This window comes from Corvus hawaiiensis, chromosome 10, assembly GCF_020740725.1.
Source record: "Corvus hawaiiensis isolate bCorHaw1 chromosome 10, bCorHaw1.pri.cur, whole genome shotgun sequence".
Classification (NCBI taxonomy): domain Eukaryota; kingdom Metazoa; phylum Chordata; class Aves; order Passeriformes; family Corvidae; genus Corvus; species Corvus hawaiiensis.
Genome location: NC_063222.1, coordinates 18,213,690 through 18,225,006, shown reverse-complemented (window position 1 = coordinate 18,225,006; position 11,317 = coordinate 18,213,690). Strand labels below are relative to the sequence as shown.

General features: G+C 48.7%; 1 protein-coding gene across 4 annotated transcripts in view; it reads left to right on the top strand.

Moving 5' to 3' along the window:
- LOC125330721 (LIM domain containing preferred translocation partner in lipoma) overlaps positions 1-11,317 on the top strand; it is a 333,960-nt gene that overhangs the window by 193 nt on the left and 322,450 nt on the right. The window contains exon 1 of one of the 4 annotated variants that reach the window (XM_048314228.1): positions 218-264. The exons of 2 other annotated variants lie outside the window; for them this stretch is intronic. The gene's annotated coding sequence lies outside the window, so the exon portion shown is untranslated. Of the gene's footprint in view, positions 1-217; positions 265-6,052; positions 6,175-11,317 lie in introns of those variants that run through there. One more of the 4 variants, XM_048314229.1, reaches the window with a different exon arrangement.

The window sequence follows — 11,317 nt, the reverse complement described above, 5'->3', positions numbered from 1 at the left end:
GGGCGGAGCGCGGGAGGGGCTGCCTGGGGGAAGCGGCGGGCGCGGCGCGGGGGTACCCGAGCCGGGAGCGCGGGAGGGGCCGTCCGGGGGACGCTGCGGGGCAGCGGCGCGGGGCGCGGAAGGGGCCGCCGGGCGGAAGGAAGGGGCCGGCGGCGGGGCCGGGGGCGGTCCCGGGGGGCGGTCCCGGTGCCGCCCCCGGCCCGCCCCCCGCCGCCTCCTCCCGCCGCCGCCGCCGCGCTCGCCTCCGCTGCCTCCTCCCCCGAGGTATTGTTGCAGATAATAACTTGCCCCCTTCCTCCCCCCACCCCCGTCCGCCCGCCGAGGCAGCTGTGCCACAGCTGGAGCCCCCGGCCGGGGCGGGGAGCGCTGCCGGCCGCCCGGGGGGGCCGCCCTGGCTCCTCCCTCCGCCCGGGGCGCCGCGGCCGCCGGAGGGGCCGGCCCGGCGCGGTGCGGGCTCGGCCGCGGGGCGGGGGCAGCGCCGGGCCCGGGGCAGCGGGAGCTTCCCCGGTGCCCGGGCGGCCCCGCTGCTCGGCTCCCGCCCGGTGTCGGCGGCCGGGCCGGGCCGGGCCGGGCCGGGCCCCCCACGCGGGCGGGCCGGTGCCGCAGGTGCACCCGGCCCGGGCGGGGGCTGCCGCAGCCCCGCCCCGCCGCCCGCCGACCCCCGGCCGCGGCTCGTAGTAAATAATAAGTTGAGTAAAGCTCCGGCAGCTTTTTATATGTCGGGGGAGGCCCTGCCTTCTCCACCAGGTAAGGACGGAAAAGTTTCCCACACCCTGACGTCACCCACGGTTTCTTTTTTTGTTTTTTTTAAAGTATAGTTTTCTCTTTGCCCTCCCCCTTTCTTGCCCTCCACTTTTGAACAGGCAAACGTTACCCCTGCCATTGCTCAGGAGCACTCCCCGCGCCCCGGAGCTGTGCTGGGAAGCCGGCAGTGCTCCCGAGGAGGCGTTGATGAAGCAACTCCTGCCTAATTGCTCTGCCGCCTGTACCTCGAGGTGCAGCTTGGCCCCGCCGGTGAAACAAACGAGGGTTGGATTCTCCTGTTTTGTTTTGAATATTTTTTTGTTTGTTTCTTTTTTTCTACACCTGTAGGAATTGACTCTAGCCCAATTGTGTTGTTCTTGGGTTAGTTTCTTGTCTGTTTCTTTCCGTTTTGCTAGGGACTTGGTACACAAAAGTTTAAGGAGCTTGTAGGAGCCACCAAACCTGCTGCTGTGTATCCCTGCACATCTGCAACACCCTGATTCCTCTACACAAAGGGATTTTGGCCCATGCAGAATAGGAAGGTCTCCCATACAAGCCACAAGTGTTTTTGGACATTTCAGGATTTCTTTGCTTCCATGGACTTACTTAACTGTAGAGTTTGTGCTTGTACATTCCAGGAATGATTTCTGAGGCAAGATCTGAGAGAGTGGGGGCTGCCTGGGAACTGGGTGATACAGCAGGTGCTGGCTCACCAAGTAATTGGAGAAATGGGATATTAGAAAAGTATGGGAGCATGCAGAGCTGGAGAAGAGGATACAGTGTTTCATCTCTATGTTAATGTGTCTGTGTTCTTGCTGAAAAATGTTGGCTGCTGTCCTGTGTGTAGCCCAGCCTGCTGTGCAGCAGCACAGTTTAGGGATGTGAGGGACTTTTTAATTATCACCACCCTTGCTGAAGCAGGACTGGCCCACACAAGGCTAAATAATACTCTGGGATTTCCCATGGGAAATATGTGTATCTGTGGATAAAGATTTATTGTTGAAAACTTCTCTGTCCCTGTTGTCTTGGTCTGTCTCCCCCTGCCCACCCCATGACCTTATAGCCTATTGCTCCTAAATTTATTAGCTCTGTTATTCCCCTGTTTCAATTGTTTAGCCTTTGCGGAGGGTTTTTCCCTGCGGGATGGGCCATCAGCAGTTGATGGTGTGGGTGGTGGCCACAGAGCCACCTGTTAGCAAGCCGCTACCCTCCCTTGTCAAATCCTGCCTTTAACTTTGTTGTGATGCAGGTGCTGCTAATGGGCCCTTCAGGCCTGTTGCCCGTTGTTTCATAGATGATTTTCCTGTAATTGTTTTATTCAGGTTTTCCTTTTCCACCTGGCTCAGCTTGTGTAGGCTGGGAAAGACTGCCTGATCAGGGACACCTGGGCCCAGGACAGCAGCAGCAGTAAGTTGCCATCAGTAATGGTGCTGTAGAGAGATGCTTTGTAGTGGATAGGAGACCTGCTTCCCAAAAGTCACTGCCACCATGTGTGTTGAGTGGCCATGGACACATTGGCTGTGTGTGTCCCATGTTGCCAGCAGTCCTGGTTGGTGGCATGCAGCCCTTGTGTGCTGCCTGGGTAAGTTCCTGGGTGGAAATGAAGGACATGTCCAGGAAAATGAAGCTAAAACTGTCTCACTAAAACTGCTGTAGGTACAGCCCCAAGCTGCTCTGAATTGCTGATGTGCAGTCTCTGTGGTGCCTGGGTCAGTGACAATTGCTGCTTTTCTCGCTGTACAGCTGTCTCTGTCTTGCCAGCCCTGATTGCCTGGTGTAGTTGGTACTGGCTGGGCAGAGATGCTGGTACCAAGCTGGGAGAGAAACTCCAATTCCTGTTGCTCAGAGGTGAGATTTTTTACCTTTGGAACATGCTTGGAGGTCAGCCTGGATGTCAGGGCAGGATGCTGGTGAGCATGCCCATCTCAATGTGGGTTCCATCTCTATGAATCCTTTCTCTTGTTCCTGTTTGGTGGAGGGTCACTCAGCTTTAGGGGATAAAAGTATTGAGTGATGATGTCTGTGATGTGCTGTTGTGAAACCAGAACAAGCTGGCAAAAGCCTGCCTTTAGACGTGGCAGACTAGAAGTGATTTGCAGGTCCCATATCTTGGCAGTCGAGGTTGGTTTACCTGTCTTGCTGCACGGAAATTTGCAGACCACTTTGGATTTCCAAGTTGCATTGCTCTGAGAAATGCCTTCAGCTGTCCTGTGTTAGTGAAGTAATGGGCACAATGAGGAACTGGTGCAGTGTAATGGCAGATTCAGGTGTGTATCCTTGATAAAGGATTTGTTTCTCTAGGATGTTCAGGGATGAAGCTCCAGAGCTGGACTAGTGAGTTTTGCAAGGCACGTTATAGCATTGGCTGCAGTCTCAGTGGAGCTGGAGTACTTTTTCCTATCTTATAAGTATGTATTTTTAATTATAACTCCTAGTAAGAATTATGGTGTGGGGGTTCATGCTCAGGATGGAGACATCATTCAATTTTGAAGCCTGGCTGTTGCCTTGTTTGTCAAAATCACTGCTTCTGTCCACCTGACTGACTATAAAACTTAAGTAATACTCTTGTGATTAGTCAAACTTCATGTATGCAGTTCTGGAGAGGTATAGTAAGAATGGTTGGGAGCTGGAAAACCTGAGGGAGTTTTACCAGTAGTATGGGATCACTCCTATTAAAAGGTCACATGTTAGAAAGGTGTCAGAGAAACAGTGAGGGCTGTGGAATAGGGATGTCTGTTCCTTTGTACAACTGAAAACCAAGGTGAAAGTGGCTGATTAAAACGAAGAAAGTTAAGTGCTTTTCAGTGTAACTAACAGTAGCATTTATCATGCAGAATGTTGCTGAGAACAAGAGTTTAGCCAAGTCTGAAAAGAAGATGGGATGGTTGTATGAGTGTCAGGTACATTCAGAGTTGTACCAGCCCGTGGTGGTGCCCATTGTATCATAAACATCTAATTGGAAAGAAGAAGCAGTTTCATGTAGGTTTCCATGAAGCATCTCCAGCTGACTGTAGCTAGTGAAAAGCAGTAGCTTGGGTGGATGACAAATTGTTCCAAGAAGACAGTTTCCGTGTGTCTGTGGAAACAAATACCCTCAGGGTGCCTGCAGTGGTTTCTCTATTGCTCTGCCCGTCATAGTTGTGTGAACAATACATCCTCTGTGGCATTTTGTTGCTCCTCAAGCTTCTGAAAGCCTGACCCACACAGCTCTGCCTTTCTTCTACTGAGCTCTTCTCTCCCTGACATGGCTCTGCAAAACACCTGCACTCTCTGCTCTGGCTGGCCCCAGATGCTGGGTTTCACCTTTAACTGATCGTCCGGGCTCTGGTGTGGTCTGTGGCAGCCCTGCTGAGGTGGAGCTAAGTCCCTGTGAATACATGAAGAGGTTTCAAAGATGGCATCAGGATGATGAAGAAACGTACACTGGCCAAGAGTAGGTCCCTTCCAACTCAAAGCTATTGCCTGATTCTTTAGATATGTCTGTGATTTTTAGGTACTTTGTTTTTGATGGGGAGAAACCTTCAGGGAAGTAAGACGAATACCAAGTCCATGTGACCCACCAGAAGTTTGGGATTCAACATCTGTATTTGCTGTGTGCACACATGAGTGAGACTGATGCTCCTGTCTGCAAGACAAGGTCCTCCCTCCACAGCCTCTTTTCACCCCAGTAGCTTCCTCATCTCCCTTTGCTCTTTCTCTTCTAGCAGCATAATTCTGTTAGAAGCTAGAGAGCTTACTGCAACTGCAGCCAGGACAGAGGAGACAGGAGCAAAGGAGATGGAAACCCTAACTTATCAAAGGATGTGGGTTGTCTGATGGACAGATTCACAAGGAACAATGCCTTTAAAGAGCGTGGGTTATACATAGGAAAATACTTGAAATAACTTTACAAACAAGGGTTCCAGAGGAGGGATTGGAGGGAAGATCTTGTGTTTGGTGTCCACGTGTTCTTTGGGATCCTGGAGGAGAGAGCATTAGTAAAGTTGGAAGAGCTCAGTGTTTTCCCCTTTCTAATTTAGGGAGCCCTTTGTTTTGCAAAATAGAAACAAACAGAGAAAAGAAAACAACAAATCAAACTGAAAACCACAGACCAGAAAAGAACCCCACAAAACATTAAAGCTTTTGAGAGCTTGTGCCTGTCTGAGAAGCAGAGTTTAGCAGGGTTGGTTCCTTTCATTCATCCTGCTCCTGGGCATGGCAGGCCAGGTAGGGTTGGTGATGTTTTCCAGTCCAAACATGAAAGAAACTAAAACCCGCTACCCACATGTAATCATTGCAATTAAGGTTATCGGTAGAGACAACTCAGTGGAGATTCTGTTTTGATCTCCAAGAGCTGGTTTCGATCAGGTTCTGAGCAACTGCAAGAGCTGGCATGAAAATGATCATTTTTAAGTCACTGTCAGCAAGTCTCTGTCGTTTTAGACTGTCAGTATCTGTTGTTGGGATCTGTGGGTGACAGTGACACACACGTGTGAGTCAGAAGAACTCCCAAACTATCACAATATGCTCAGAGAAGGAAAACAAACATTGGTGGAGTTGTGGGCTGCTGATAACCTTTTCTTAGACAAAGTTAGAAGCTTTTGAGTGTTGCAGGCTGTTAGGATGTTTTCTGTTGCCCTTGATGCCATAAGGGAACCTTGGAATACCGTGATTTCTCAGCAAACCCATAAATTACTTTGTTTGGTTTGGGGGCAGGGAGGGATGCATGAGGGTCTCTGGCTTATGCCAGTTTTGTTGCTGGGTAATAGCCCATCAACCCTCTTTGGGATTTGAAGATCTGGCTGGGAGGGATCCTGTGTTGTGTCTAAGAGAGTTTATGCACATGAGCATCCTCTAAGTAGGTGCTATTCAGCTCTTGGCTGCCTTCCTCCCCCTGCTCCTGCTGCTCAGTGATGCTTCAAGGCAGGAAAACTTCCGTCAAATCTTGGATGATTGTGCTGCCAGTGGAATAGTTAGTTGAGATTTAATATGGCCATTATCTTTAGGTAATAAAGTATCAACTAACTTGCCATAACTATCTTGTTTAATGTCTGTTAAAAGCTCCACATACTTCATTCACTGGGTGAAATTTAATAGAAGTTCATCTAAGCATTCATTGCTTATTTAATTTAAAAATAAGTTGATCTCCGTGACTGAAGTAACAGGCACTAAAGATTTAATTAACTTTTAGTAAACTGCCCTGTTAGCTCTGAATTGCACAGTCAGGCCTTGTTTATGCATCAATTTGTAACTTCCCTCGCCCCTTTTTTTTTTTTTTTTTTTTTTTTTGCCAGTTGATCTCACTGTGGGGAGCTGCAGTCATCTTCTAGTCTCCCTCTGCTCCTGATCTCTCTGCATATGGAGAGCCTATGCTGGGGCTGGAATTCTGCTGAGGAACCAGGGCTCAGCTGCTTTATTGCGAGACCAGCCCAGACATCTGGGTAAAGGCAGGTGGGACAGAGAAGGCTGAATTGACAGGTTGTCCCATGGGCCTTGAAAAAGGATCTGTGGAGCCCCATGGGATGGGTAGGGTTGCACTGTGTGGTGGGGTAGAAGTGGTCCAGCTCCAAACCTTACCTTAAATTTGGCTCTGTTATATTTAAGTATCTCCTGCAGGGCTTTTTCAGCCGCGTGGCTGCTGCATGGAATTCAGGTTGGTGAGGTTTGCTTTTTGGAAAGAGAATGTTGGGGTGTTGTTACAGGTGACTTGTGGGTGGTCCTGCTCCAGTGGCTGTGTTGGTTGTACCCCAGCTGGGGTGGTTTCTGTGTCAGTAATGTGCATTTTCAACGTGCTGTGTGCACGTACCCTAAGGAGCTCTCTGTTTCAGCAGTTTATTACCTCACCTTAACAGACTTGAATTACTCCACTTAGTGAGGCATGAATGAAAGCAAGGAGTCTCCCAGACAGTGCAGGCAGCAACGGCTGGGTTGGGAGAGTGATTGAATTAGCAGCTGATAAGTGGTTGTAGCTCCAGCTGCTGCATCATCACTGCCTCACTAGCCTGGGAGTCAGGGATGTTCCTGTTCAAGCTCTGTGCTGAAGGAACCGGCTGGCTGGGATTTAACACAGCTCGTTGTTTGAGATAGAGACCTGATTTGCTTATCATTGGTTTGGGCAAATCTTGAGAGATACCTCAAGGTATTAGTGCGGCCAAGATAAGCCTTTAATCTGGATCTCCCCAGAAAAATGGACAGTGACTGTGGCAGCCACGTGGCAAACCTGTAGTTAATTGCATGCTGTGAACTTTGTTAAAAGAATGGTGTTAAAGATGCTAAGTCCAAGTGCTCCAAAGCTATGAAATGCCAGAATGAAGGTCATTGAAGCCTTAATTTCAGCCTCCCCTGCAAGCAGGTATTATGAGAGAGCCACTTAATTGCCAGAGCACCTACTCTTTGTGTCCAGAGTGGAAGGTGATACTTGATGAGCGGCTATTCAGTTGCTTTTCTCTTTGTGCAGTGTGTGGCCCCAGTCCTTATTTACCATGTACTGTTCAAACTCGAGACAGAATGCAGAGTTACTAATTTTCTTTTGTGCTTTTCCGGAGTCCTCTTTGCTCTTTCATCGGAGCACTTTGGACATTGGAGGAACTATTTCTGTAGTGCCTTCCCAACGTGAAGGAAAATTATTCTTGCCATTTTACTGATGGGACACTGAGACTTGGAGAGGCATGAGACTAATTGTCTCACATCACCCTTGACACTGAAATCATGGAAGAAAAAGGAGTTAGACATGGGCTGTTCTCTTAAGTGTGCAGTCATAACTGATAATAAAGCAAAGAAATGGTTGGAAAGAATTGTTTGTAATTACAGACTGATCTTCCCTCATATTTCCTGCTGTACCTGCCTCTGTATGCATTATCATTATTATCCTTGGTTGGGAGACAAAGCCTGTACTTACCTTGCATGGGTATTAAAATGCCTAGCTTAGTGTGGAAGCTGGTATTTGGCATTTGGAGTCTAGAGCAGCTTAATGCTGTTGGAACTGAAATGTGGTAGTGAGGAGGTCAAGAAATGAGCCACAAAGATGGTTAAGGTCCAGGTGGTATTTATGTATAAAAACATATTTCAAGAAGTAGAAGTAATGGGGACTTCACATCATCTGCTCGACGCTTCCTCAGTGACTTGTTTTCCCATGTACAGTGTGACTGACATTTTTCAGGGTAGTTTAAGCTTCTTTTAAAGCTTATTCATCACTTCTGATCCTGCAGGCTATTTTTTTGGAGAATGAAAATGATGCCTTCCTTAGCACAGTTTCACTTTGGTGCTTTTTCAGAGAATCCGTTTCTTTTTCGAGTTCCTTGGGATGCAGAGCTGAGCTTGGAAAACACGGCATTGCATCTTTGCCATTTAAGGAGGTCTTGGTGAACCTTCTGCATAGTAAGTTTGAAATTCAAGTGTATGAGTAATCCAGCTGAACTCCACAGTTACTTGTGCGCCTGAAGATAACTAAGTTTTAGCACTGTCCTGTACCCAAATCCTAATCTGCTCTCAAGGCAGCCGCATGGGGAACAAATGAAGTGCAGAAGGGTTAAAGTTACCTGAGGAAATGTCAGGCTTCTTTCCTACTGTAGCATGCAGAGTGACCACTTCAGTGAAAAGTCAGCCTTATACAGAACAGGAGATCCTATTGTGAGTGGTGCAGACATTTGCAGGCTTGTAGCAGTGGCTTTAAGTAAAGGACTGTGGGGTCGAAGCACGTTTTGGAAGTTAGGAATAATGCCTTGGACCTTCATGTCTGCAGGAATGAGTATGGGGTTCTTGGCATGTAAGGCCTCTTCGAGCATCTCCCTCTGCATCCAAGGTTTGGGAATGTGGCCAGAGCAGAAGGTGAACTTCAAACAATATAAATGAGCATGTCTTTCCAAGGCACTCCACCCACCTAGGTCCTCGAAGTGTCTGGGTGAAAGGATGGCAGCTCACAGAGTGCCTGCGTGCCTCCTTCCATGGCTTGGCACGGCATGTTTTGCTCTGTTGCGTGGGAGAGCTGTGAACTTGGGGTGTATAGAGGCTGGGGAAGTTAGTTGAGAAATTTTTAGCATAGCCTGGGAGAAGGAGCTACAAGAGCTCGTTGCCTTACTACACACAAGGATCCCTGCAGGGTGTGTTCATGTATAAGTCATTCTGGATGAAGTTGGTTACTCCCATGCCCTACTGCACACACAGCCTACAGGCAGTGTGTTGTGGGCACTGTTCCTACAGTTGGATATCAAATGTCTCTAAGGATGCAGGGCAGGTGGCTTGATAACCACTCACCTTTGCACTGCTGGGTGTATTGCTTTTCTGTGCTCTGCCCTGGGATAGGATAGAGAGGATTGCTCCAGTGTGTTAAAATGATCTGTGCTGGTTGTCCCCACGCTGTCTAGGGTCAGGCCACTCTCTGGGCTCTCGTACTCATATTCACATCATCTTGCTTCCCTGGATGCCGTGGCCCAAGCCTCCAATCTGTATTCATTTGCACACCTGAGGTGGTGTGTTAGGTCTTGGGTTTTGCTGTCATGTGCCAGAAGTCCGAGCGAAAGTGATCTACTCCAGCTTTGTTGGCTGTTCCCCATCCCTTGAAGAGCAGTGAAGCACAAGCCACCTGATGGGTTTTTGCAACTCTTTTTGCAACAACACAATTTCTTGTGTCTCAGGTGATTGATTCATGCCTGATTAAGGGCGTGCCCATTTTCCTGGGTGGAGCTGGATGTGCAAAGGTAGCTGTGTTATCAGAAAGTCACTGGCTCATCTCAGTTAGTTTCAACTCCCTTGGTAGAGGCACCTGCTAGAATGGGGATATTTTTTGTGTTTTAGTTGTGCAAATTCTACCTGATGTAGAATGAAAGTGATTCCAGATGCTCTTGATCTCCAGAAAGACAAGACCTAGCCATCTAATGAAAGACACGAGTAATTCTGGGTATGGTATTGGTATACTCCTGGGCTCCTTTCATCCTTTGTTTTTGCTTCCATATCCCATAGCCAACATTTTCTTGTATTATCCATATCTCTAAATTTGACTAGTAGCATCTTGGGCTGGGCCTGGCACTTGTTTTGCTACCTGAAGGAGAGTTGTGAGTCTGGCAAACTTTGTGCATCAAATTCCTGTGAGCCCAAGCACAGAGCACAAGCTGCACCCGTGAAGTGACCTCTGGGTCTGAGGAGGTCCTGCCTGGGAGATAAAGAATGGTGAGAGAAGAGCAGAGTGATTGACGTGGGGACACAGTGACTGATTATGAGCAAAGATCAAAAGGATGTAAAAAGTGTTTGTTAGCAGAATGTGACTAAGATAAAGACCTGATAAGTGTTGAAATGTGTGGAGGAAAAGGAAGCAGTAGCTTCTGACAGAGGAAAGCTGTACACGTAGGACTTGCAACTTGGTGCAAAGCAATTCTGGGTCATGGGAACGTATGGCTACTGTGGCTCTGCCACTGCAAGCCATTGCCACTTACATCCCTTTAGCAAATGTGCATGGTTCAATCTGAAACCTACTTGGGCTCTTCCCGTCCTTCCTGGGGAGTTCATCTCCCTCATGGCTGTTTATCGCTGCAGTTTCTGAGCTGTGTGTACTCGCTGTCTCATTCCTCAGCCCTTACTCACAGGAGGCCTCTGTGTGAGGGAGGGACACCCAAGAGAAACATGAAACTTGATGCAAAGTCCCTTGCCACAAGGAATTTGGGTGGCTGATCAGCTGCCGCTGGGTGTTTGGGAGCCTGCTGGAGGTCTGTGGGCTGTGAGTGTGATCTGCAGCACTCCAGAGAGTGGGATGGAGCTTGAGGGAAGGTGGTTTTCCCTTACAAAGGGCAACCCCCATCTGGGGGCTCGTGGTAGAGCTGCGCTGGCCCAGCCTGTTAGCAAAAGTCAATTGAGCATTTGGATGGGGTGAAGTGGAGGAGGGGAGCACTGAAGTTATCAGTGAGCAGAGGCAGGCTGTAAGCTATAGGGGACACCTTATGCCTCCATCCTAAAACAGTGAAACGTGTCAGGGGAGATACAGCCATATGTGCAAATATAGCATGTGGGTTTGGGTCTTGGTCCAGCATTCACATCCATAAATAGGCCAGCTCCTTCCTTATGCTAGCGTTTGTGTACACTTCACAAACATGAACCAACTAATCCCAACAGATGTTTAGCAGCCTCCAGAGCCCATAAGGAAGTTAAATATCATTGCACTTTGCTAGAGAGATGCCCAGGATTTCAGTAACACCTGCTAGAAGATCCCTTTGGAGCTGTGTGTGTTGGTGGCTGTGTGGGCTCAGCTCAGCGGGGCACCTGCTGCCATTGCCTCGGGCTGCTCTGCCACAGTGTGCGAGGGCTAGGCTGGGCTTCCACTGACATCAGAGACACAACTTCCTTTAGTTTGTGAGGGAGAATGGGATTTAGCAGTATGTTTACACACTCCCACTTTATTAAAATCTAGTTGAAAGGAGGGAGCTGTGGATTTTGCTTGCTGCCTGCCTTTGTCTACGTGCTGATGTGCCCACCTCCTTGGTGGTCATGTGTGAAGTCATCGTGCTCCTGAATGGCCTGTATCCTTGACTTGCCTCCCTCTTTTTCCTGAAATGTCAACATTTAGTTGCAAGCTTTAACACCTCTGAGGACAAGCAAGTGTTACTGA